This window comes from Hordeum vulgare, chromosome 4H, assembly GCF_904849725.1.
Source record: "Hordeum vulgare subsp. vulgare chromosome 4H, MorexV3_pseudomolecules_assembly, whole genome shotgun sequence".
NCBI classification, from domain to species: domain Eukaryota; kingdom Viridiplantae; phylum Streptophyta; class Magnoliopsida; order Poales; family Poaceae; genus Hordeum; species Hordeum vulgare.
Window position 1 is genome coordinate 82,967,346 of NC_058521.1, and position 27,368 is coordinate 82,994,713.

At 41.9% G+C, this 27,368-nt stretch overlaps 2 long non-coding RNA genes across 3 annotated transcripts; both read right to left on the reverse strand.

Moving 5' to 3' along the window:
• Positions 1-1,873: 1,873 nt before the first annotated feature.
• LOC123447950 lies at positions 1,874-3,264 on the reverse strand. Its single transcript, XR_006631575.1, has 2 exons — positions 2,817-3,264; positions 1,874-2,180 (listed from the first exon to the last, which is right to left on the reverse strand). It is a non-coding gene; the product is annotated as an uncharacterized LOC123447950 (long non-coding RNA).
• A 2,412-nt stretch (positions 3,265-5,676) lies between these two features.
• On the reverse strand, positions 5,677-7,090 carry LOC123447949. Of its 2 annotated transcripts, XR_006631574.1 has the most exons (3): positions 6,959-7,090; positions 5,986-6,163; positions 5,677-5,890 (listed from the first exon to the last, which is right to left on the reverse strand). It is a non-coding gene; the product is annotated as an uncharacterized LOC123447949 (long non-coding RNA). The 2 variants fall into 2 exon arrangements; XR_006631573.1 differs by lacking the exon at positions 6,959-7,090 and having other exon boundaries at positions 5,986-6,951.
• Between the last annotated feature and the right edge of the window lie 20,278 nt (positions 7,091-27,368).

Consider the following 27,368-nt stretch of genomic DNA (forward strand, 5'->3'; position numbering starts at 1 on the left):
TTGTCGCCCTTCATAATTTCTTAAATATCCAAAGATCCATAACTCCGATCGGGCTGAAATTTTAAGGGGATTTTTATCAAAAAAAATATCTTCCTTGAGGCGAAAGAAGGGCGACAACCGAATTAAGGAGTGTACCCAAGGCATTAGGGCACGACCACCCCCTGATCGCGCCCTGATTCCTTGGGAGAGCCTCGGGCATCGTGTGGCATTGATTGTTCTTTCCAAAATTCACATATATTCCAAAAAAAACCGTAAATTTTTGTTGTGGTTGGACTCTGTTTAATTTGGAATTTCTACGAAACAAAACACACACAAATAAATAGAAACTTGCATTGGGCACTGGATAAGTAAGCTAGTCCCAATAATAATATAAAATATTCTCAAAAGTATATGAAAGTTGTAGAACATTCGCATGAATACTTCATAAATTATTGATATGGTGGCGACGTATCAACATCCCTAATCTTAATTCCTGCTCGTCCTCGAGTAGGTAAATGATAAAATAAATAATTTATGAAGTGTGAATGCTAGCATTTTATATAAGTTTGATCAATGTTACTACCAATCACTTTTTCTAGCATCATAAAACAAAAACTCTTTTTTCATAGAAATTCTCATGATCAAGTAACAAGTTATTGGCAGGTTTAAGTATAGACCATAAACTTTCTTAAAAATTAGCAAATTATGTTTCTCACTCATCAAACAATTACAAATCTTATTATTTTCACGAAGGGTCTATGTAAGAGCTTTGATTTAGTAAATTCCACATACTCAACTATCATTTAGTCTTCCATGATTGCTCACACTCAAGGCATATTTTAGAACAAGCGGTTTCACTCAAACACATAGGAATATAGTGGCTTAATGTTCCACCTTCCAACTTATTTATCTCAGGGATAATGTCAACAATAATGAATCATGATCACCTATATCCAACTGGATATATGTGCCTGGATCTTCCCCACCACATGATGCTTGCCAACTAATAAATTGAGGTTGGTATAATAAGTTGAATCAACAAGAAAAATAAGTAACATGAAAGTAAATAGATTGTCCCTCCGCAGACGGAAGCATGAATTTGTAGAGGTGCCAAAGCTCATTGTTTTAAAACAGAGATGAGTATGCAATTTTGGGTGGTGTGCCTTTCATGTCAACGTCACAGTAGAGTTTCCAATATCTTCCATGCTAATCAAATTGTTGATGATTCCCAAATAGAATTGAATTTTTAACCCCACTGAACCATTCAATCATATTCCATGGCTAGCCATATCTACGGGTGCCCTCCAAACAATAAACTTTCTAGGGGAGTTCTTGTTTATTTAATTTTTTTATTATGCAGGACTAGGCATCTTTTACCAGCCTCTCTCGTGCAATGACAAGTGAATAAATACTCATCATGAGAATAACTCGCTTAGCATGAAAGATAATGACCACCCAGTCGCTCCATGAGCGGTACGAGCACACAAAACTAATGTTTATTTGAAGGTTTTAGAGGTGGCACATGAAAATTTACTTGGAATGGCAGTCAAATACCATATATAGGTATGTATGGTAGACTATTATGGAAGAAACTTGGCTCAAGGGTTTGGATGCACAAGTAGTATCTCTACTTAGTATGAATTTTTAAGCTAGAAAAAGATCTATTGAAAGCACCACATGTTAGAGGATCCATGACAATATAAATTCTATGTGAATATAAACGAACATAACCATTACGTTGTTTTCCTTGTCCAATGTCAACAACTTTATCAAGTTTGCAAATAATTAATGGGGGCTCACAATCATAGAAGATGTCTAAATAGTATATTTATATGTGACATATATAATTGAAGCACACAAAGCATTCTATGAAGTCATACTTAAAAGATTTAAGTGAAGCGCATAAAGCATTCTATAAATCAAACAAATACTATCTCATAATAGCATTGTGCATAAAATAAAAGGGAATAGTAAACACAAAATTTGCTCCAATAAAATCACATGTGAACGAATGAAAACTTAGGATCAACATTAGCTAACCGATAATTATTGACGGAGAGAGGTGGGATGCATATCATCCCCAAGGTTAGATGCTTGAAACTTCTTGTAATATTTACTTAGGTGCCTTGAGCATCCTCAAGCATGATTTTTTGTATCTCGTTCAATCTTCTTATATCCTAGTTTTACCTAAGTCTCAAAAGCTTCATCCACACAATACTTATAAGAACTCATGAGATATGTTAGTACACATTAGAATACATCTACACTTCATGTACTGCCAAGACAAGTTTCATAATAGTTTTCAAACATTAGTCCTATAATTTCCATAATTTATATCTACCAATATATGCCATGAAAACTCTAGGATGAGTAGATAACAAAACTATGATAGGAATCAGTCCAAACAGAACAGTATGTAGCAATTCATTTAAACATTGTAATTTTATATCTACGAAAATTATGAAAATTTAGGAAAAGTTGAATAATTAGTATGACAGTACTGTGTAAAAATTTCAAAAACTTACAACGTTCCAGTAAAATATCATAATTAAAATACTACAACAAAAAAATATGTTTTTATACATCACACCTCACACATGCAATTGAAGCGTTCTAAAGGCAATTTTTGTAATTTTTTTATTGAAAAACAAGATTATAAATAACATCAAGCAAATACTAAAACAATAAAATGATACTCTAAGCAAAACACGTACTTTATGACGAATAAAAATCTATAGCTTCAAGTAAGATATATATCAATAGTGTTGAAGACAAAAGAGGGGATGCCTTCAGGGGCATCTCCAAGCTTAGACGCTTGAGTATTCCTTGTATATTACCTTGGGGTGCCTTGGAAATCCCCAAGCTTATAGTCTTGGCGATCCTTATTATCCTCATAATGGTATCTCACCCAAAACTTAAAAACTTAAATCACACAAAACTTAACACAAACCTCATGAGATCCGTTAGTATAATAGGACATTCATAAACTTTAGTTACTCTTATAAATTGATTCATATTTAATTATTGAATAATTTATTGTACACTAACTTATCCATGGCTTATACCCCACGACACAATCAATAGCATCATCAAAACAAGCAAACTACGTAAGCAAAATACAGAATATGTCTAAAACAGAACAGTTCGTAACGATCAGCATAAATACCAAACTTCTGTAACTCATCAAATTCTGAAATAATTAGGAAGACCTGCGGAATTTGTATACTAATGTTGTGTAAATACTTTAGATCAAAAAGGCATTCCAGTAAAATCACAGAAATTCTGCACTAGACATCACTAGACATCAAAGTTTTTGTTTTTGCCCTATATCAATTCTATTTATCATGCAAATCATCCTAAAGGATTTACTTGGCACATTGTCGAAATAAGAGACATAAAACATGACTAATACAGTAGCTTAAGCATGAGGGCACACAATAACAGAAATGCTAAGTGTTGGGTTGTCTCCGAACGAGCGCTTTTCTTTAAAGCCTTTTAATAGGCATGATAATTTCAATGATGCACACATAAGGATAGTTGATTAAACATGCAAAATAGCATCATGAAAATTATGACAAGCAAATTTTTTTATTGTACAGTGGTATACACGAGGGGATAATTATTTTTGTGACAAACTTCCATGAAAAATTCTACATTGTTTCCATGAGCATCGACACAAGTATTCAAGGTCAAATCTCACTTCCTCAATACATAACTTTCCAATTGCTTCTCATTTAAAAGGCAATTAAAAAATGTGTGTTTAGTTTTTCAATTTTTTTGTTTCACCCACAACTAAAGAAAGAAAACAAGAAAATAGAAACATAACAAAAACAAAATCTACTTAATGATAGAAGCAAACAAACATACACGAAAATATTAACCCCACGCTATTGCTCCCCGGCAACGGTGCCACAAAAGAGCTTGATAATCCCCAAGCACTATAGAAATTAGCTTCTTTGCCGTCTGCTATGGGCAAAGGGGTGTTCCACGGTCGGCAAAGGCCTTTGCCGTCAGCCTCCTGTCGGCAAAAATTATATGACTACTTTCGACGACAAAGGCCCTTCTTTGCCATGTGTCATCAGTTAAGGGTGCATGTGGTTCATTCCGAGTGGTACGAAAATGTTAATTTGCGCTTTCCATATAAGCATCCATGAGTACTAGCAGAATGAGTCATAATGAAGTTATAGTGCAAATGTTGTCTAAACAAACAAGACAATGATCTAGCATAATCAACGCGTCTAAGAAAATAAAGTGTTGTTCGTGGTGGGTGGTAGGTACATTCTCATCATTCTGAAGTAGCGCACACTTAATCTGCAACAAACTGAAGAGAGGAAGAAACGCTATGACTACTTCCTCTCAACTAAAATGGTCCGATTACCAACATAAACATCATATGTGACTTAATAATTTAAATTGTGACCACTAAGCTCATATTTTGAAAATACTCCGAATTTAAAATTTAAGCATTAACTTCAAATTATAAGCATTAACTTTCTGAACAGAGTATAGCTTTAGTGGCCTAAGAATTTAAATTTTAAGCATTAACTTCAAATTATTAAAATAAGTGAGGTCAGTATAGGTTAATGCTATAAAAACCTTGATGTTTGCTAAATGAACATGATTCCAATGTAGCAATAATATTTGCATATGTTTAAAAAAAAGATGATCAGATAAGCAGAAAATGTAATTAGACATTGTGTGAGGACATATTTAAAAAATGAACACTAAAATAGAAAATAGTTTCAAGCAAAATAAGAAGTCTAACATAAAGTACAAAATTAAGACACACCTAAGCCGAAGCTCCTTGATGGCGTCGAGCTCCTTGATTTTCGAGGGTGTCGTAGCTCACCATGTGTGTTGTTCCAACCTTTTTTGGAGTAACATAAGACAAGGAGAAATATTGGACTTGCTTGAAGGTTGCAGCAAGCTGGAATGAATTCTAACTTCTTCACTTGATGCATCATATGTAGCTTAGCTTCGGTGTCTGAAAAAATGACTTAAAAATACGGATAATCTGGCATTCGAAGAGGAAAGATATATAACCTAGAATGAATTCTAACTTCTTCACTTGATGCATCATATGTAGCTTAGCTTCGGTATGTGAAAAAATGACTTAAAAATACGGATAATCTGGCATTGGAAGAGGAAAGATATATAACCTAATATCTTTCGGCATTTGCATATAAAGGTCGAGGTATCACCTGCAGAAACTGCAACATATCAATCACTAAAAAAACTCAAACAGAAATCTGTTGTGAGTAACTGGAAATCATAAAAAATATCAATAGTCCCAACATATATAACCAGTGAACGGAAAGCATAGTGTAAAATCATAATATTAGGTAGGTCCTTTGCTGAGCACATAGTAAAAAAAAGGAGATCAAAAAATTTAAAGGCCTTAGTAGAATTTAAAGGTTGCACAATTCTTGTGAAATTATGAAAGTAATTTATCAATAATCCATATTTGGTTTCCCGTTGCACCTTGTTAGACCAGGGACCATATATGTCCGAGTCCAACATTATTCCAAATGTTGTTTCCGACTAGCTTTAACTTTCTCTCATCTACTACAACTTATCCATTGTAGGCCAGGAGTATAAGTATGAGCACAAATATGAATTAAAAAACATTTCTTATGCATAGAGTAATGCACCAGAATCCAGAACATAAATAATAAACAATTAATCGTAAATAGATAATTGAGTCAGGATCACAATTTAATTCTTTATTTTGAAAATTTTATCTGCTTGTGTTGAATTGATCACAAGGCTGGAACTGCAGGAGAGGGAATTACAGGGATAAAACTTGAAGATGAATCAGCCTCCTCCACGATGACTTTCACCAAGTAGGAGGAGATCCCCGTCTCCGAGGGCCATACAGGCGAAACACCCTCCACTCCATGGTTTTCCTTACCTGCAATTTTTCCGCCACTGATCAATGAGCATTATCAACACGCAAAAACTCTTTTCAATTGACGTGAAATTAAAGCTTCTAGACTCTAGATCTACCTCACATGTGAAGAATTGTGGCTTCTTAATGGGGGCATGCGTGTCTCCAATGTCGTTTGCTTGGCGCCATCAGAAAAGAAAGGTACCAACAAGTCCTGCAGCTTGCCTTGGATCAGTGCAGTCAACATGCGCCACCAACATCAGATGTCGTGCTAGTGACCGAGATGATCCGATAGTCCTAACCAATGACCTCATACAACATACGTTATTGAATAAAGCTTAAGGTTCTTGTAGCAATTGCTTGTGTATATAATGTACTCCCTCTCACCTATTCAAATGCTGAAACGATATACGACACTGTAGAATAAAACAATGTCTCCACAATTGCACTAACCTTGGTATCTCTACAAGTGGTTGGCATTGGCAGTATGTTGATTTAGATCCTTGCGTCATTGAAGTATGAAATTGAAAAGATTTATTTATGTACTACAGAGAGAGAGAGAGAGAACCATGGCTCTTTTAGCTTCTTGTGGCTACAGGTCAAGAGGCATAGGCAGCGCATCGACTTCGAATGCCCTGCCAAGAACGACTGCTCCATGTGATGGATTGCAGCAGAGCAGCTGATCCTGAATACCCAGAAGTCGCAACAAAAAATTGTTTGAAAACTACATCATATTATTAGTGTCGACACTCTAATCAGACAACATTCAGCGACATGTGTGGCTTAACCTAGGAACTCGCACTCTCTGACTCGGCTGGGAAACGCCGGAATCAGTCAGCAACTAAGCCCGTCTTGTACGCACCAATCCATCCATCTAGAACCACCAACGGGGTCAGCAAGAGCGCCAGTCCCTACCCGGAGACGAACGGAGCGCCAGATCCATAGTTCAGCGCCCGCAACAAACGAATCTAATGGGGCCGGCCACCCGCGCGCAGACGCGGCCGTGGGGCGAAGGGAGCGATCGGCGATGGGGCTTCGCGGGAGAGGAGGAGGGGGAGGGCATGACCGGTGGTTGATTGGGTGGTCAGTTACCTTGTCGTCGAAGAGGAAGACCTCGGCAAGGCCGGCGGCGCCGACACTGCCCTAGATGACGACCGTGGAGGAGAGTAGATGTAGCTGCGCGGGGAGGAGATGCGGAGAGGTGTGGATTGGGGAGAAAGAGAGAGTGGGATCGGGGGAGAGGTCAGATTGGGGGGTGGGGAGATGGGATGCCCGCTGTTAGTGGCCGTCCTCTTTGTCGTTCGCCTGCGTATAAGCTGAAAGCAAAGAGGTCGAGGCAGACGGTAAAGGGGGTTCATGCAGACGGCAAAAAGGCCCTTTGATGGTAAAGAGGAATGCTCCAACTGAGGTGACTCTTTGCCGTATGTCTGGACCATCTTTGCCATCAGCCTGTGCATTGTCGTCTGTCCGGTCTATTTTTGTCGTCCGCTAGCCGATGACAAAGAACACACTGATGGCAAAGATCAGTCAGCTCTTTGCCGTCTGTTTCTTGGCAGCTGACGGCAAAGAGCTTCTTTGCCATCTGCCAACAGACGGCAAAGATCACACAGATGGCAAATTCTCTGATTCCTGTAGTGAAGTACAAGGAATCATCGTAGCAATTTTAAATATACAAGTGGTAAGTATGGAGTGTTGAGCCCACAAGAAGGTACAGGTAAGATCAATATTCTCTCAAGTCATACCTGCCACAGATATGACTCTACATACACCGAACATTTGCTTCTATCTAGTAGCGTGAAATAAAACGGCGTTGTGGGTATAGAGAGGATAGCTTTGCATGATATTGGAGAAAAATATATATGAAAATATTCGTTGCCTAAATAAAGTTAGAATATATTACAATATATTACAAATAGAGAGTGTGGAATAATTATGGTACGGTGTGCGGAATCATCCTAGGCAATTGATAACTAGATTGATAATCATTCTTACAATTTTATATAAGGGAGAGGCATGAACTAACATACTTTTCGTACTTGGATCATATGAACTTATGATTGGATCTCTAGCAAGCATCCGCAACAACTAAAAATAATTAAGGTAAACCCAACCATATCATCAAACATCAAGTCCTCTTTACTACCATAAGCAAAAAAACTCCTTTACTCGGGTGTAAGCTTGTGTCACTCTAGCCACCCACTATAACCGAATAACAAACATATTGCAACACCCTCCAACGTGACTCCTTCACATGTGCGCCTCACGGAAGGTACCTTAGGACATCACCAAAATAAAAAATACACTCAAACCAATCAAGATCATCAATCAACCGAAAGGACAACATAAATCTACTCAAATATCATAGGATGGCAACACATCATTGATTAATAATACGTGGCATGAAACACCATGTTCTCGTATATATGAGTTTAGAGCGGGTTTCGGGATAGTGGATCGCCAAAGATAGATGATGGAAGGTGATGGAGACGGTGACGTTGATGAAGACGGTCACCACGGGGATGGTTCCTGAGGAGGCATTCCGCCGCTGCCGGAAGAGATGGGGACATAGTATCCCCCCTTAGGATTCTTTCTCCATGGACTCTCCCTAGATGGGGAGAGATTCTACCCTCTGGACTTTCATACGTCTCCAACATATCTATAATTTACGAAGTATACATGCCATGTTTACAAAAATTCTATATCATTTTGATACGATTTTATTAGAACTAACCCGGACTGACGTTGTTTTCAATAGAACTACGGTGGTGGTGTTTTTGTGTAGAAATAAATGTTCTCGGAATGAGCTGGAAATTTATGGAGAATGTTTTTCTAAAATATAAGAAATAATGGAGAAAAAATATAAAAGCTCCCCCTAGCTTGTGACCTCCTCGGGAACCTTCGTGACGTGATTCCAAAGCTAAGTACCCCTATAAATACTCAAACCTCCGAAAAGAAACCTAGATCGAAAGTTCCGCCGCCGCAAGTCTCCGTAGCCATGAAGGATCAATCTTGGCCCTCTCTGGCACCCTGTAGGAGGGGGTCATCTTCACCGGAGACCATGGAGGAGGAATACGGAGGTTCCACCATCGTCATGGAGGCCAAGGACTAGAGGGAGAACCTCTCGCCACTTAGGGGGAAGCCATGGAGGAGGAAGCACAAGGGGGGAGAACCTCTCCCTCTCTCTCGGTGGCGCCGGAGTGCAATTGGGGGAACCATCGCCGTGGTGATCGTCTTCATCAACATCACCTTTTTCATCGCCATCCTCATCTCCTTTCAGCGGTCCACTCTCCCGCACCTCGATGTAATCCCCTACTTGAACATGATGCTTTATGCCACATATTATGATCCAATGATGTGTTGTCATCCTATGATGTTTTGAGTAGATTTCGTTTGTCCTTTGGGTTGATTGATGATCTAGATTGGTTTGAGTTGTATGTTTATTTTGGTGTTGTCCTATGGTGCCTTTCGTGCTGCGCACACATGAAGGATTCTCATGATGGTTTTTTATTTTCTCTCATTGCACGAGAGAGGTTGGTAAAAAGGATGTCCAGTCCTGCATAATCAAAATTCAATTAAACGAAATTCCTTGGGACAATTGATATGTTGGAGGGCACCGTGAATTCAGCTAGCCATGGTTTGTGTATGGATGGTGGAAAGGAGTAAAGTTTATAATTCTGTTTGGGAACCACCAATAATGAGTTTATCATGGAAGATATTGTAAACCTCTATCGTAACATTGACAGGAAAAGTGCACCACCCAAAATTACAATTTCAACTCTCTATTAGAACTTGACCTCTCGCACTTGTGCAAATCGATGCTTCCTTCTGCGAAGAGATTTTCTGTTTACCTTTATGTTGTTCTTGAGTCATCGTATTCTTACTAAAAGCACCACACCAGAGAGCATTATTGTCATTCTTATGCATTGAGTCTCGATAATGTTGAATGTGAGCCTGACTGGATCTCTTCTACCCAGAATTATAATGTTTAGTCGTTGCTTGAATCTGAGAGGTGCTCTGCGTTTATGTTTTGCAGGCTCGGAAAGGGCTAGCAAAATACCATGTCATCATATTATATCGTGATTGTTTTGACAAATGGTTGGCATGTGAGATATGTTATTATTACTTACTATTGGTTATGTATTGCCATGAGTATGTGATGTTTAATTGTTATCATGGATATGGTTATTTATGATTTATGCTGAAAACCTGAACACTAGCTAAGCATATATATGGCAACGAGAACAAAAGAGTTTGTAGTTCTTTATCACTTTCAGTTTATCAACTGAATTTCTAGAGAACATGCAATGAGTTATGCTTGGGGGAGTTGATATGTCTCCAACTTTTGCTCTTGTTTCAGAGTCTAATTTGCATGATTTGAATCAAACTAACCTGGACAGACGTTGGTTTCGGTAAAACGGACTTGGTGTTATTTTTTTGTGCAGAAATAAAAGTTCTTAGAATTGGACGAAACTTTTTGTGTATTTTTTCTAGGATTTATAATGAATTATGGAGCAAAGACCCACCGGAGGGGGACTTTGTGGCCCACGAGGCAATAGGGCACGCCCACCCCCCTGGGCACGCCCTATTGTATGATGGGGCTCACGAGCCTTTGTTGACCCTATTTTCAGCCCTATAAATTCACATATCCGGAGAAAAAACCAGAGACAAGTTTTCATAGCGATCCACGAGATGGAGCCCCCACAACCTCCTCTTCTTCCTACGGAGGGCTGATCTGGAGCCTGTTTTTGGCTCTAGAGAGGGGGGTTCGCCGGTGTTGTCATCATCAACCTTTCTACATTAACAATTTCTTGATGCTTACCACCATGAGTGAGTAATTCCCTTGTAGGCTCGCTGGTCAGTGATAGGGTTTGGATGAGATTGTTCTTGTAATCGGGTTATGTTGATAGGGTTTGATCCCTAGTATCCATTATGTTCTGAGATTGATGTTGTTGTGACTTTGCTATGCTTAATGATTGTCACTATGGCCCGAGTGCCATGATTTTAGGCCTAAACTTATTGTGTTCTTTCTGAATATGAAAAGTGTTTAGATCTTATCTTGCAAGTAGTATGAACCTATTACGCGTCTTGATCCGCATACCCCAAGGTGACAATAATTGAGATTCTTTCTCGTGATTGTCGTAGTTTGAGGGGTTCATGTATTCACCATGTGTTAATGCTTTGTTCTGGTTCTCTACTAAAAGTACGCCTTAATATCCCTTAGTTTCCAACAGAACCCCGCAGCCACGGGAGGGTATAAAAAAATATGTCATGCAAATTCTTATCGCAAGCACGTATGACTATATACGGAATGCATGCCTATATTATATTGATGAATTGGAGCTAGTTTTGTGTTGCTCTAGTGTGGAACTGTTACATGGTTGATGCCGTCCATATATTTCTATCACTGTACCATGGCCTACGTGTTACATATATTGAATCTTGCTAAGCTATTATCGTTGTTGTCACTGTCACTACTCTTATTATTGCTGGTTGTCACTGTCACTAGTGTCACAAAGTTGCTGCTATCACTATTACTGCTACTACTATTATTTGTCGTGCTACATTAATATATAATTCTAGTTTAGAACAATATATAATTGAGAAAATAAATAAATAATACCACTATTTTTTCTAACAAACGGAGAACTTTACTCATTTGAAATAACAAGTACATGGTTTGTGAGAAATGTTACAATTTTATCTAAAGGCTCCTCAACCCAATCACTACATGGTTGAAATCTAGCCAACCTAACAAGCTCATGAGCGATCTTATTAGATTTTCTATTACAATGCACAAACTTAGAAATAGAAAAATCACAAGGAAAATGATAACAATCATCAAAGATTGTTCTTGTCGCGCTCGCAGATAGCCCTACTTTCTTCGTGGTATCAATAAGCTCCAAATTGTTCGAGATAATGATGAGACCATTGTATCCGGCACATTGTGCAAGAGATAGACTGAATCTACGGGCTAAAGCTTCATTTGTTAAGACATCACCACACCAATCGATCACCCCCCCCCCACACACACACACACAATGAAGTTTCATTTGTTATCCCTCAGTACCATACCCATAGTGCTTTTGAGCGGGTCTTCATCAAAAGATGCATCAACATTAAGTTTGACAAAACTACTAGGTGTCGTGGACCACCCACTTTTATCATAGCAGAATTAGGATAATAAGAAATTACAAAGCTAGCCATGAGCACATGGATTCCCACAGAGATCCGGAGCGCATTATTCTGAATCTCTCCCCATGGATCAGCTTACGCCTCCTACCACAAATACTAGGCAGTAGTGGCAAACATCTTTTGAACATTATGAATATCCACTATGGACAGACTCTAATCAGATAAAAGAAGTAGGAATTCCATAACCGCATCCCAACACGATCAACTTCGTAGGGTATGTTAATGATTTCATATAAGCCCAGTCTCCTCCAAACTTATTTTTCTTTCTTCCATAGAAACATCACATGTTTTGTGTCTTCGGACCAGATAAACAACACAGACATTGCAGCGATACTTTCAAGTGTCTATTGGCAAGTGCAAGATGACCTGTGAGTGTACCATACAACATACGCCAAATATATTTTTTAACCTTCGCCGGACACGGAAGTTTCCACATCTTATGCCAAATCGAGTTAACATTGGGTTGTCCCATTCCATTGGTATGTCGTAGTTTTGTTCCGTGTTGATGAATCAATTCCAGAAAATAGGCAAATCAGATCGAAAACAAACCATTTTTTATAAAATTCCACGCGATAAAATCTTGCATGCCGTGTTGAGGGAGAGGGATAGTAAGGACCCTTTGTGAATAGGCGCAATGTTTGTTTAACTAAATTTTCATCCCACTCATTAGAAGTCAGATCAATAGTGTGCAACCCGAGATAATAAAAGCTTCCCTTTAGGTTGGTCACAATAGAAGTATTATATATAGTATCATGTATGCCAACTAGGCATTAGGCCCTGTTTGTTTTAAAAGTCCCGGGACTTTTTTTAGTCCCAACTTAAAAGTCCCTAGTCCCTACCCGTTTGTTTCCAGGGACTAAACAGGGACTAGAGGTCATTAAATGACATGTAAAAAGACCATGTTACCTCTGACCATATTATTAAATAACAGTTGTTCATAAGCAAATATTACAAAAGCAAAGAACTCTTGTTCACAACACTTGTTCATAATGAAAGATTACGGAAGCAAACAACACTTGTTCATCCACGTTGCTATTCAGATCAAAAAACCGAATCCCCTCCTCAGATTGCCGCCGGAGGAGGAGCCCTCGGATGCCGGTTGATGCGAGCGGAACGGAGAGGGGAGCTGCGTCTCGTCGTCTTCATCCATGGCGGCGGCAGCGCCGAGGGGACTGGCGGCGGCGGCCGAGGGAACTGGCGGCGGCGGCGGCTGAGGGCACTGGTTGCGGCGACCGAGGGGACTGGCGACGGCGGCCGAGGGAACTGACGGCGGTGGCCGAGGGAACTGGCAGCGGCGGCCGAGGGAACTGGCGGCGGTGGCTGGTGGGGGCGCGAGCGCGAGTGGCTGGGAGAGAGATGCGAGCGCGAGCGGTTGGGCAGGACGAACGAGCGGATAGGGCTGGAGACGTGATGCGATGCGGGGCACGATAGGAAAAAGTCCCAAAAGGTCCCTCCCACAGGTACTTCTCCAAATAGTCCCAAACACCCCACTTTAGTCCCTAAAAGTCCCTCCTGTTTGTTTCATATGAGACTTTTTGGGACTTTTTTTAATCCCTACACCAAAAAGTCCCTGGAAACAAACACCCCCTTATTCTTATGTATCACGCATTTAAATAAGAAGAGAGAGGATTGAGTATCATAATTGTTGGAATTATGCCCTAGAGGCAATAATAAATGTATAGTTATTATTATAATTCCTGTATCAAGATAATAGTTTATTATCCATGCTATAATTGTATTGAATGAAGACTCATTTACATGTGTGGATACATAGACAAAACACCGTCCCTAGCATGCCTCTAGTTGGCTAGCCAGTTGATCGATGATAGTCAGTGTCTTCTGATTATGAACAAGGTGTTGTTGCTTGATAACTGGATCACGTCATTGGGAGAATCACGTGATGGACTAGACCCAAACTAATAGACGTAGCATGTTGATCGTGTCATTTTGTTGCTACTGTTTTCTGCGTGTCAAGTATTTATTCCTATGACCATGAGATCATATAACTCACTGACACCGGAGGAATGCTTTGTGTGTATCAAACGTCGCAACGTAACTGGGTGACTATAAAGATGCTCTACAGGTATCTCCGAAGGTGTTAGTTGAGTTAGTATGGATCAAGACTGGGATTTGTCACTCCGTGTGACGGAGAGGTATCTCGGGGCCCACTCGGTAATACAACATCACACACAAGCCTTGCAAGCAATGTAACTTGGTGTAAGTTACGGGATTTTGTATTACGGAACGAGTAAAGAGACTTGCCGGTAAACGAGATTGAAATAGGTATGCGGATACTGACGATCGAATCTCGGGCAAGTAACATACCGAAGGACAAAGGGAATGACATACGGGATTATACGAATCCTTGGCACTGAGGTTCAAACGATGAGATCTTCGTAGAATATGTAGGATCCAATATGGGCATCCAGGTCCCGCTATTGGATATTGACCGAGGAGTCTCTCGGGTCATGTCTACATAGTTCTCGAACCCGCAGGGTCTGCACACTTAAGGTTCGACGTTGTTTTATGCGTATTTGAGTTATATGGTTGGTTACCGAATGTTATTCGGAGTCCCGGATGAGATCACGGACATCACGAGGGTTTCCGGAATGGTCCGGAAACGAAGATTGATATATAGGATGACCTCATTTGATTACCGGAAGGTTTTCGGAGTTGCCGGGAATGTACCGGGAATGACGAATGGGTTCCGGGAGTTCACCGGAGGGGGGCAACCCACTCCGGGGAAGCCCATAGGTATTTGTGGGGGTCACACCAGCCCTTAGTGGGCTTGTGGGACAGCCCACCAAATCCTATGCGCCAAGGAAGAAAAATCAAAGGAAGAAAAAAAAAAGAGGAAGAAGTGGGAAGGGGGAAGGACTCCCTCCCACCAAACCAAGTAGGACTCGGTTTGGGGGGGGGAGAGTCCTCCCCCCTGGCTCGGCCGACCCCTTGGGGTTCCCTTGGACCCCAAGGCAAGGTCCCCCTCCCTCCTCCTATATATATGGGGCTTTTAGGGCAGATTTGAGACGACTTTCTCACGGCTGCCCGACCACATACCTCCATAGTTTTTCCTCTAGATCGTGTTTCTGCGGAGCTCGGGCGGAGCCCTGCTGAGACAAGATCATCACCAACCTCCGGAGCGCCGTCACGCTGCCGGAGAACTCTTCTACCTCTCTGTCTCTCTTGCTGGATCAAGAAGGCCGAGATCATCGTCGAGCTGTACGTGTGCTGAACGCGGAGGTGCCGTCCGTTCGGTACTAGATCGTGGGACTGATCGCGGGATTGTTCGCGGGGCGGATCGAGGGACGTGAGGACGTTCCACTACATCAACCGCGATCTCTAATCGCTTCTGCTGTACGATCTACAAGGGTACGTAGATCACTCATCCCCTCTCGTAGATGGACATCACCATGATAGGTCTTCGTGCGCGTAGGAAAATTTTTGTTTCCCATGCGACGTTCCCCAACAGTGGTATCAGAGCTAGGTTCATGCGTAGATGTCTTCTCGAGTAGAACACAAAAGGTTTTGTGGGCGGTGATGTGCGTTTTGCTGCCCTCCTTAGTCTTTTCTTGATTCCGCGGTATTGTTGGATTGAAGCGGCTTGGACCGACATTACTCGTACGCTTACGAGAGACTGGTTTCATCGTTACGAGTAACCCCCTTTGCTCAAAGATGACTGGCAAGTGACGGTTTCTCCAACTTTAGTTGAATCAGGATTTGACCGAGGAGGTCCTTGGATGAGGTTAAATAGCAACTCATATATCTCCGTTGTGGTGTTTGCGTAAGTAAGATGCGATCCTACTAGATACCCTTGGTCACCACGTAAAACATGCAAGAACAAAATTAGAGGACGTCTAACTTGTTTTTGCAGGGTATGATTGTGATGTGATATGGCCAATGATGTGATGTGATATATTGGATGTATGAGATGATCATGTTGTAATAGAAATATCGACTTGCACGTCGATGGTACGGCAACCGGCAGGAGCCATAGGGTTGTCTTTATACTAACATATGTGCTTGCAGATGCGTTTACTATTTTGCTAGGATGTAGCTTTAGTAGTGATAGCATAAGTAGCACGACAACCCCGATGGCGACACGTTGATGGAGATCATGATGATGGAGATCATGGTGTGGCGCCGGTGACAAGAAGATCGTGCCGGTGCTTTGGTGATGGAGATCAAGAAGCACGTGACGATGGCCATATCATGTCACTTATGAATTGCATGTGATGTTAATCCTTTTATGCACCTTATTTTGCTTAGAACGACGGTAGCATTATGAGGTGATCTCTCACTAAAATTTCAAGACGAAATTGTGTTCTCCCCGACTGTGCACCGTTGCTACAGTTCGTCGTTTCGAGACACCACGTGATGATCGGGTGTGATAGACTCAACGTTCACATACAACGGGTGCAAAACAGTTGCGCACGCGGAACACTCGGGTTAAGCTTGACGAGCCTAGCATGTGCAGACATGGCCTCGGAACACATGAGACCGAAAGGTCGATCATGAATCATATAGATGATATGATTAGCATAGGGATGCTTACCACTAAAACTACTCCCGACTCACGTGATGATCGGACTTGGGATAGTGTAGGTGGATCATGAACCACTCAAATGACTAGAGAGATGTACTTTTTGAGTGGGAGTTTAGCATGTAATTTGATTAAGTTAAACTCTAATTATCTTGAACATAGTCTAAGTCCACTTTGAATATATTTGTGTTGTAGATCATGGCTCACGCAAGTGTCATCCTCAATTTTAATACGTTCCTAGAGAAAGCTAAGTTGAAAGATGATGGAAGCAACTTTGTAGACTGGGCTCGTAATCTTAAGCTAATCTTACAAGCTGGAAAGAAGGATTATGTCCTTAATGTTGCGCTAGGAGATGAACCACCCGCTACGGCTGATCAGGATGTTAAGAACGCTTGGTTAGCGCGTAAGGAGGACTACTCAATAGTTCAATGTGCAGTCTTGTATGGCTTAGAACCGGGACTTCAACGTCGCTTTGAGCATCATGGAGCATTTGAGATGTTCCAGGAGTTGAAGTTCATCTTTCAGAAGAACGCCCGGAGCGAGAGGTATGAGACCTCCGATAAATTCTATGCTTGCAAGATGGAGGAAAACTCGTCTATCAGTGAACATGTGCTCAAAATGTCTGGGTACTCAAACCGTCTGGCTGAACTGGGGATTGAACTCCCGCAAGAAGCTATCACTAACAGAATCCTCCAATCACTGCCGCCAAGCTATAAAAGCTTTGTGTTGAACTACAACATGCAAGGGATGAACAAGTCTCCCGGCGAGTTGTTTGCGATGCTGAAAGTCGCAGAGTCTGAACTCCGTAAAGAACATCAAGTGTTGATGGTGAGCAAGACCACTAGTTTCAAGAGAAACGGCAAAGGCAAGAAGGGCAATTCGAATAAGAGCGGCAAGCCTGTTGCCAATCCGCCGAAGAAACCCAAGGCTGGACCTAAGCCTGAAACAGAGTGCTTCTATTGCAAGGGTATGGGTCACTGGAAGCGCAATTGCCCCAAGTATCTGGCAGATAAGAAGGCGGGCAAAGAAAAATCAGGTATATTTGATATACATGTTATTGATGTGTACTTAACCAGCTCTCGTAGTAGTGCCTGGGTATTCGATACCGGTTCTGTTGCTCACATTTGCAACTCGAAGCAGGAACTGCGGAATAGACGGAGGCTGGCGAAAGACGAAGTGACGATGCGCGTAGGAAACGGTTCCAAGGTTGATGCAATCGCCGTCGGCACCGTGTCACTTCAACTACCATCGGGATTAGTGATGAACTTAAATCATTGTTATTTAGTGCCTGCGTTGAGCATGAACATTATATCTGGATCTTGTTTATTGCGAGACGGTTACTCTTTTAAGTCTGAGAATAATGGTTGTTCTATTTCTATGAGTAACATCTTTTATGGTCATGCACCGAATGTGAGAGGATTGTTCATATTGAATCTCGATAGCGATACACATATACATAACATTGAGACCAAAAGAGTTAGAGTAAACAATGATAGCGCCATATTTTTATGGCACTGCCGCTTGGGTCATATTGGTGTAAAGCGCATGAAGAAACTCCATGCTAATGGACTTTTGGAGTCACTTGACTTTGATTCACTTGACACTTGCGAACCATGCCTCATGGGCAAGATGACTAAAACTCCGTTCTCCGGAACAATGGAGCGTGCAAGTGACTTATTGGAAATCATACATACCGATGTGTGTGGTCCGATGAGCGTGGAGGCACGCGGCGGATATCGTTATTTTCTCACCTTCACTGACGATTTGAGTAGATATGGTTACGTCTACTTAATGAAGCACAAGTCTGAAACATTTGAAAAGTTCAAGAAATTTCAGAGTGAAGTAGAAAATCATCGTAACAAGAAGATCAAGTTCCTACGGTCTGATCGTGGGGGTGAATATCTGAGTTTCGAGTTTGGTACTCACTTAAGACAATGTGGAATTGTTTCGCAGTTAACACCGCCTGGAACACCACAGCGTAATGGTGTGTCCGAACGTCGTAATCGTACTTTATTAGAAATGGTGCGATCTATGATGTCTCTTACTGATTTGCCGTTATCGTTTTGGGGTTATGCATTAGAAACAGCTGCATTCACTTTAAATAGGGCACCATCGCAATCCGTTGAGACGACACCATACGAACTGTGGTATGGCAAAAGGCCAAAGTTGTCATTTCTTAAAGTTTGGGGATGTGATGCTTATGTCAAAAAGCTTCAGCCTGAAAAGCTGGAACCCAAAGCGGAAAAGTGCGTCTTCATAGGCTACCCAAAAGAGACAGTTGGGCACACCTTCTATCTCAAATCCGAGGGCAAAGTGTTTGTTGCTAAGAACGGAACTTTTCTCGAGAAGGAGTTTCTCTCGAGAGAATTGAGTGGGAGGAAGATAGAACTTGACGAGGTTGTCGAACCTCTCATCCCTCTGGATGGTGGCACAGGGCAAGGGGAAACCCCTGTGATTGCGACGCCGGTTGAGGAGGAAGTTAATGATGATGATCATGAAACTCCAGTTCAAGTTTCTGTTGAACCACGCAGGTCGACGAGATCACGCGCTGCTCCAGAGTGGTACGGTAATCCCGTCTTGACAATCATGTTGTTAGACAACAATGAACCTGCAAATTATGAAGAAGCAATGGTGGGCCCAGATTCCAACAAATGGCTAGAAGCCATGAAATCCAAGATAGGATCCATGTATGAGAACAAAGTATGGACTTTGGAGATACTACCTGAGGGCCGCAAGGCTATTCAGAACAAATGGATCTTTAAGAAGAAGACGGACGCTGACGGTAATGTGACCGTTTATAAAGCTCGACTTGTGGCAAAGGGTTTTTCACAAGTTCCAGGAATTGACTACGATGAGACTTTCTCTCCCGTAGCGATGCTTAAGTCCGTCAGAATCATGTTAGCAATAGCTGCATTTTTCGATTATGAAATTTGGCAGATGGATGTCAAAACGGCGTTCCTTAACGGTTTCCTTAAGGAAGAGTTGTATATGATGCAACCCGAAGGTTTTGTCGATCCTAAAAATGCTGACAAGGTGTGCAAGCTCCAGCGATCCATTTATGGACTGGTGCAAGCATCTCGGAGTTGGAACAAACGCTTTGATGAGGTGATCAAAGCATTTGGGTTTATACAAGTGGTTGGAGAATCTTGTATTTACAAGAAAGTGAGTGGGAGCTCTGTGGCGTTTCTAATATTATATGTGGATGACATATTACTGATTGGAAACAACGTAGAGCTTTTGGAGAGCATAAAAGGTTACTTGAATAAAAGTTTCTCTATGAAGGACCTAGGAGAAGCTGCTTACATTCTAGGCATTAAGATCTATAGGGATAGATCAAAACGCCTGATAGGACTTTCACAAAGCACATACCTTGATAAAGTTTTGAAGAGGTTCAAAATGGAACAGTCCAAGAAAGGGTTCTTGCCAGTGTTACAAGGTACGAGATTGAGTAAGACTCAGTGCCCAGCAACTGATGAAGATAGAGAGCATATGCGCTTCGTCCCCTATACTTCAGCCATAGGCTCTATCATGTATGCGATGCTGTGCACTAGACCGGATGTTAGCCTGGCCATAAGTATGGCAGGCAGGTTCCAGAGTAATCCAGGAGTGGATCACTGGACAGCGGTCAAGAATATCCTAAAGTACCTGAAAAGGACTAAGGAGATGTTTCTCGTGTATGGAGGTGACGAAGAGCTCGCCGTAAAAGGTTACGTCGACGCAAGCTTTGACACAGATCCGGACGACTCTAAGTCGCAAACCGGATACGTATTTATTCTTAATGGGGGTGCAGTAAGCTGGTGCAGTTCCAAGCAAAGCGTCGTAGCAGATTCTACATGTGAAGCGGAGTACATGGCTGCCTCGGAGGCGGCTAAGGAGGGTGTCTGGATGAAGCAGTTCATGACGGATCTTGGAGTGGTGCCAAGTGCACTGGATCCAATAACCTTGTTCTGTGACAACACTGGTGCCATTGCCTTAGCAAAGGAACCAAGGTTTCACAAGAAGACCAGACACATCAAACGACGCTTCAATCTCATCCGCGACTACGTCGAGGAGGAGGACGTAAATATACGCAAAGTGCACACGGATCTGAATGTAGCAGACCCGCTGACTAAACCTCTTTCACGGCCAAAACATGATCGACACCAGAACTGTATGGGTGTTAGATTTATTACAATGTAATTCACATGGTGATGTGAGGGCTAGATTATTGACTCTAGTGCAAGTGGGAGACTGTTGGAATTATGCCCTAGAGGCAATAATAAATGTATAGTTATTATTATAATTCCTGTATCAAGATAATAGTTTATTATCCATGCTATAATTGTATTGAATGAAGACTCATTTACATGTGTGGATACATAGACAAAACACCGTCCCTAGCATGCCTCTAGTTGGCTAGCCAGTTGATCGATGATAGTCAGTGTCTTCTGATTATGAACAAGGTGTTGTTGCTTGATAACTGGATCACGTCATTGGGAGAATCACGTGATGGACTAGACCCAAACTAATAGACGTAGCATGTTGATCGTGTCATTTTGTTGCTACTGTTTTCTGCGTGCCAAGTATTTATTCCTATGACCATGAGATCATATAACTCACTGACACCGGAGGAATGCTTTGTGTGTATCAAACGTCGCAACGTAACTGGGTGACTATAAAGATGCTCTACAGGTATCTCCGAAGGTGTTAGTTGAGTTAGTATGGATCAAGACTGGGATTTGTCACTCCGTGTGACGGAGAGGTATCTCGGGGCCCACTCGGTAATACAACATCACACACAAGCCTTGCAAGCAATGTAACTTGGTGTAAGTTACGGGATTTTGTATTACGGAACGAGTAAAGAGACTTGCCGGTAAACGAGATTCAAATAGGTATGCGGATACTGATGATCGAATCTCGGGCAAGTAACATACCGAAGGACAAAGGGAATGACATACGGGATTATACGAATCCTTGGCACTGAGGTTCAAACGATGAGATCTTCGTAGAATATGTAGGATCCAATATGGGCATCCAGGTCCCGCTATTGGATATTGACCGAGGAGTCTCTCGGGTCATGCCTACATAGTTCTCGAACCCGCAGGGTCTGCACACTTAAGGTTCGACGTTGTTTTATGCGTATTTGAGTTATATGGTTGGTTACCGAATGTTATTCGGAGTCCCGGATGAGATCACGGACGTCACGAGGGTTCCGGAATGGTCCGGAAACGAAGATTGATATATAGGATGACCTCATTTGATTACCGGAAGGTTTTCGGAGTTGCCGGGAATGTACCGGGAATGACGAATGGGTTCCGGGAGTTCACCGGAGGGGGGCAACCCACTCCGGGGAAGCCCATAGGTATTTGTGGGGGTCACACCAGCCCTTAGTGGGCTGGTGGGACAGCCCACCAAATCCTATGCGCCAAGGAAGAAAAATCAAAGGAAGAAAAAAAAAGGGGAAGAAGTGGGAAGGGGGAAGGACTCCCTCCCACCAAACCAAGTAGGACTCGGTTTGGGGGGGAGAGTCCTCCCCCCTGGCTCGGCCGACCCCTTGGGGTTCCCTTGGACCCCAAGGCAAGGTCCCCCTCCCTCCTCCTATATATATGGGGCTTTTAGGGCAGATTTGAGACGACTTTCTCACGGCTGCCCGACCACATACCTCCATAGTTTTTCCTCTAGATCGTGTTTCTGCGGAGCTCGGGCGGAGCCCTGCTGAGACAAGATCATCACCATCCTCCGGAGCGCCGTCACGCTGCCGGAGAACTCTTCTACCTCTCCGTCTCTCTTGCTGGATCAAGAAGGCCGAGATCATCGTCGAGCTGTACGTGTGCTGAACGCGGAGGTGCCGTCCGTTCGGTACTAGATCGTGGGACTGATCGCGGGATTGTTCGCGGGGCGGATCAAGGGACGTGAGGACATTCCACTACATCAACCGCGATCTCTAATCGCTTCTGCTGTACGATCTACAAGGGTACGTAGATCACTCATCCCCTCTCGTAGATGGACATCACCATGATAGGTCTTCGTGCGCGTAGGAAATTTTTTGTTTCCCATGCGACGTTCCCCAACAATAATATGATATCATATTAAATGATGTATTACTATGTGTCTTACATGACAATAAATAACAAACTACGATGCAACATTATGATACTATGCATTATGGAGATAGTATCATACACTAGTATGCATATGATATTAGTACATGATACTCCCCATTGCGACCAACCTTGGGAGTGAATTGTTTTTTGAAAGCACTATTTGGAATCAATGCGCCACCCCAAATATTAATATTTAGATTATTTCCAACTCGTCAAATGTAACTATGTTTCAAAGAGTTCACGTTGGTCATAATGCTTTGTCACGTAAACGAGGACATTTTTTACATCGTGTTCATTAGATCGCCATCAGGTACTTGACTCTCAAATAGTAGCACATAAAGAGTCGGGATTCTTCCAAGCCTTTTTTGCCAACATCGTCAAATTAAAATAATGAATGCCCCAAAAAAAACATCCCTATTTTATTCTTTGAGACACATATATTTTCGTGAAAGGCCTCCCATGCATCCTCTTATGGTTATCCTCGTTTTCTCACCGAAAATGTTACTCGCTGTATCCATAATTTCTTTATGATTTTTTTAGCCACGATCTGATGTCCCAAAATACGAGTGACTCTTTGCTCGCGCATCAACGGATAATAACCTTCCTTAGCTCTTAAATGTCATATAATTAGCTTATTTTCCTTCAAAATGACATAGTAAGCTAAATATGACGTAAAAAGAAAAGGAAAGAATAGAAGAGGAAATTGAAGAAAAATAAAGAATATAAGAAGAAGAATGAGCTTCTTCTTTCTTTCTTCTTATTATTTTCCTTCTCTTTCTTCTTCTTCTAGTCTTCTTCTTCTTCTTCTTCTTCTAGTACTCTTCTTCTTCATCATCATCTTCTTCTTCCTTTTCTTCTAGTCTTCTTCTTCTTCTTCTTCTTCTTCTTCTAGTCTTCTTCTTCTTCTTCTTCTTCTTCTTCTTCTTCTTCTAGTCTTCTTCTTCTTCTTCTTCTTCCAGTCTTCTTCTTCTTCTTTTTCTTCTTCTACTTCTTCTTCTTCTTTTTCTTCTTCTAGTCTTCTTATTCTACTTCTTCTTCTTCTTCTTCTTCATCATCATCATCTAGTCTTCTTCTTCATCATCATCATCTTCTTCTTCTTCTTCTTCTTCTTCTTCTTCTTGTTCTTCTTCTTCTTGTTCTTCTTCTAGTCTTCTTCTGCTTCTTCTTCTTCTTCTTCTTCTTCTTCTTCTTCTTCTTCGTCTTCTTCTTCTTCTTCTTCTAGTCTTCTTCTTCTTCTTCTTCTACTACTACTACTACTACTACTGCTGCTGCTACTACTACTACTACTACTACTACTCCATCTTCCTTTTCTTCTTCTTCTTCTTCTAGTCTTATTCTTCTTCTTCTTCTTCTTCTTGTGACTTTCTTATTCTCATTTTGTAGATTTGATTTACTTCATGTACGCTAGCATTCATGGACTGGTAATGTTTACTTTTTGTTTTGATTTGTATGGATAATCAGTGTGATGTTTGAAACTATGTGTATATATGGATGAACAATGTGAAGCTAGTCTATTTGTTGTCTTGCTCAATATTTTCACGATGATGTTGCATACATGGCCTATGCTTCTTATATGATGTTTGAAACTATATATGATGTTTGAAATTATATATATCATAGATGTATTCTGAAAATGAATGAAAATAACTGAAAATAAACAAAAAGTAGCAATACATGCATTTTGCCATCTGCCAGCCAACGACAAAGGCCTTTGTCGTCTGCCAGCTGATGGCAAAGGTGCCATGTGGCAGCTACCCGTGCAACATGGAGCAACACGTCTAACACATTCGGTCACTTTGTTGTCAGCTAGAAGCACAAAGACGACAAATGGAGTCACAGGAAGACGGGAAAGGGAGTCGCAGGCAGACGGCAAAGGGAGTCACACGCAGACGGCAAAGGGCCTCGCTGGCAGACGGCAAAGGGCACGGCAGGCAGGTTGGCGGAGGTAGGGTCACATCAATTGGCAGACGACAAAGGATATCGTGATCTCGCGGATGACAAAGGCTGCCGTCAACCACCTAACGGGGCTCACACCTATTCGATGTCGTCTAGCCCCTTTGTCGTGTACTAGTTTAGAAAGACCGATGACAAAGATCTTTGTCGTCCGCGGCTGCCCGATAGACAGCAAAGAAGGTCTTTATCATGACTTTCAGTGATGAAAATTGGGCCGTCAGCCAGCGGACGACAAAGGTCTTTGCCGTTCGTGAACTGGTCCTTTGACGTCTACTATAGCACACTACAAAGAAGCTGATTCCTGTAGTGAGTGGCGATGCGTTGCATTTGGCGGTGGCCGGCGGCGGCGACAAGCGTCGAGCTAAGTGCATGCCGCGGGGATAGGCAGTGACATGCACAGGCCCGGAGGAGTACTGTAGGTGCTAATGGAGACGGGGAGGGGGAGGGGTTGGTGAGGGTATTGTGACGTGTGGTTCTTGAGGGTTTTCTGTCCTAGAATAATGTGCTTCCGAGGCAACAATTCATACAGCTAATCGTGTGCGATAAATCGTAAATATCATCCCAAAATAAAATGTGTTTGAGAGACAAAGGTTTATAGACCCAACATTGTGTGATAAATTGAAAATATCACTCTAAAAACTAGCACTCTGGTGTGATGGAGATCCGAACAGCCGTTTGATCTGTGTACATCACGCGGTTCAGACGTGCGATCCGTGAGGATGCGTCCTGGACAATCAGAACACAAGTGATGAAAGTCATCACACATAGTTTCAAAGTTGTGCGTGTTATGGGCAAACAGTTTCTACTATAAAATTGTGTGGAAAGACTTTCTATAAAATTGTGTGGAAAGACAGAAAGTAACAGACGGGATTCATGCTAATAAGCTATGTGTGTTGTGATGAATCATAGGTTGGTCTAAGATACGCATAAAATCAAATAAACCAGACCGATTGCAGCTTAAGACTATAATTATATTGCACTATTAGTTCACTAGACATAGTCTCACCAACATGTAGTATAATCGATAAACATATATAGTGAAGCATAGATATAATACACCCAAACTAGATATATTCGATCCAACATTTCATCATCATGCTTGATCGTTAGATTCTCTAGGAACTAGGCGTATGCGGCGTGCGCCATCCTGCGAGAATACTTCTGTCTGAAGGAGCCAACGACTCGTACTCTTGCATGTGCCAGAACACTAGTATATGTGTTGTTAATCTTACTGTTGGAGAGCGGGCATCCATAGACCCCATTCTTCCAAACACGCCTTTTATGCTTTCCGGCCTTAAGCTCCCTGAGGGTTCGCCTCTTGAACCTCTCCTCGATGAATCATCCGGGTTGTCGACATCGTTAGATAGCACCTATATATATAGTAAAAAATGTGACGTTGGTATATTTTATAATGTGAATTCAGCAAGACGGAGTTTATGAAACATAATATATCATGTGACAATGTGAACCCTAAATCTCAAGTGATATTGGTGAAAGAAATGCATAAATTGAGATCTGGCTACCAATGGATTGTAAGATCTGGCTACACAATGAACTGCAATCACTAGTACATGTCCAAAAAATGGCAGTCATCTACGTAGGACATTTAAATGGACTGTAAGATCCGGCTAGGGATTATTATCGCAATCACTTACCATAGTCGTTTGGATTATTAGCACTCATTTGTACACACGATTTGTAACTAGTGAAAACCTATGTACGATGTATTTATCAAAAATGGGTATAGATGCCCAACCAGTTCTCCGTCAGAGTCATTATCATCGCCGGAGTGGTCGTTGGAGTCGCTCTAGAACACCGGCTCTAGCTGGGGAAGCATGACGGCGGGAACGACGTCAAGGCTGCGTCATTGTCCGTGCGACACATCATCTGTTGCGACGGCAGTCTCTGTACCCCGCTTCATGTTGTGCTCGGGTTCTTTGCGGGCTCCGACGTGGTCACTCCCTCGCATGGTGCACTTAGGGGAGGCTTTTGATGACGACTAAGAACGACGACAAGGATGCAGGGATGAGGATTGTGTGTGTAGCAATAATGTGGAGTGCGTCCGCGTGTTAAAACCAGTGGCTCGGGCGTCGTTAATATAGAAGTTGGGAGGGAGGTGGGTGGTGGTTCAAAGGGGCGGCTCACCTCTCGGTGAGCCTGTGTACCATCAATTCACACGCCTGACGGGACGTCTCCATGTAAGACTACGCAACGAACACGCCTCCCATCAATTCACGCACGTGTTCGCACACTTCCCGGCCAACGTGCGCGGCGGCCTGCTAGCCTGTGTCCCTTCAAATCAGAACTGCTTGCATGGATCGCGGGGTGTGTATTGTTTTTTGTTTTTGAGGATTAATTCTACCGCTTGATTATTACTTAACCGAAGGTACGAAATGTGTAGTGTTGTTGTAACGACAACTGGTTGGATTACTAAACTGTTTGCCATGTTACCGTGGCAGTTATTTGTTGCATCTATTAAGCTTAGATGAAATCTTTTCTCAAATTGTATAGTTTATTTACCAGGACCTATTTGTTTCATATCATGAAATCATGTCAATATTTCATGAATTTTAACTTAGCTAGTGATTTGTTGGAATTTGAAAACCAAGACTCTCAATGTTTGGGGTCGACCCACGATGCCGAGATGTTTGAAATTTATTTTCTTTCCTTGCATGGGGACTAAAGATGCACCCAAGACATAAAAAAATAATCCATTCTCACGCACACTGCATGT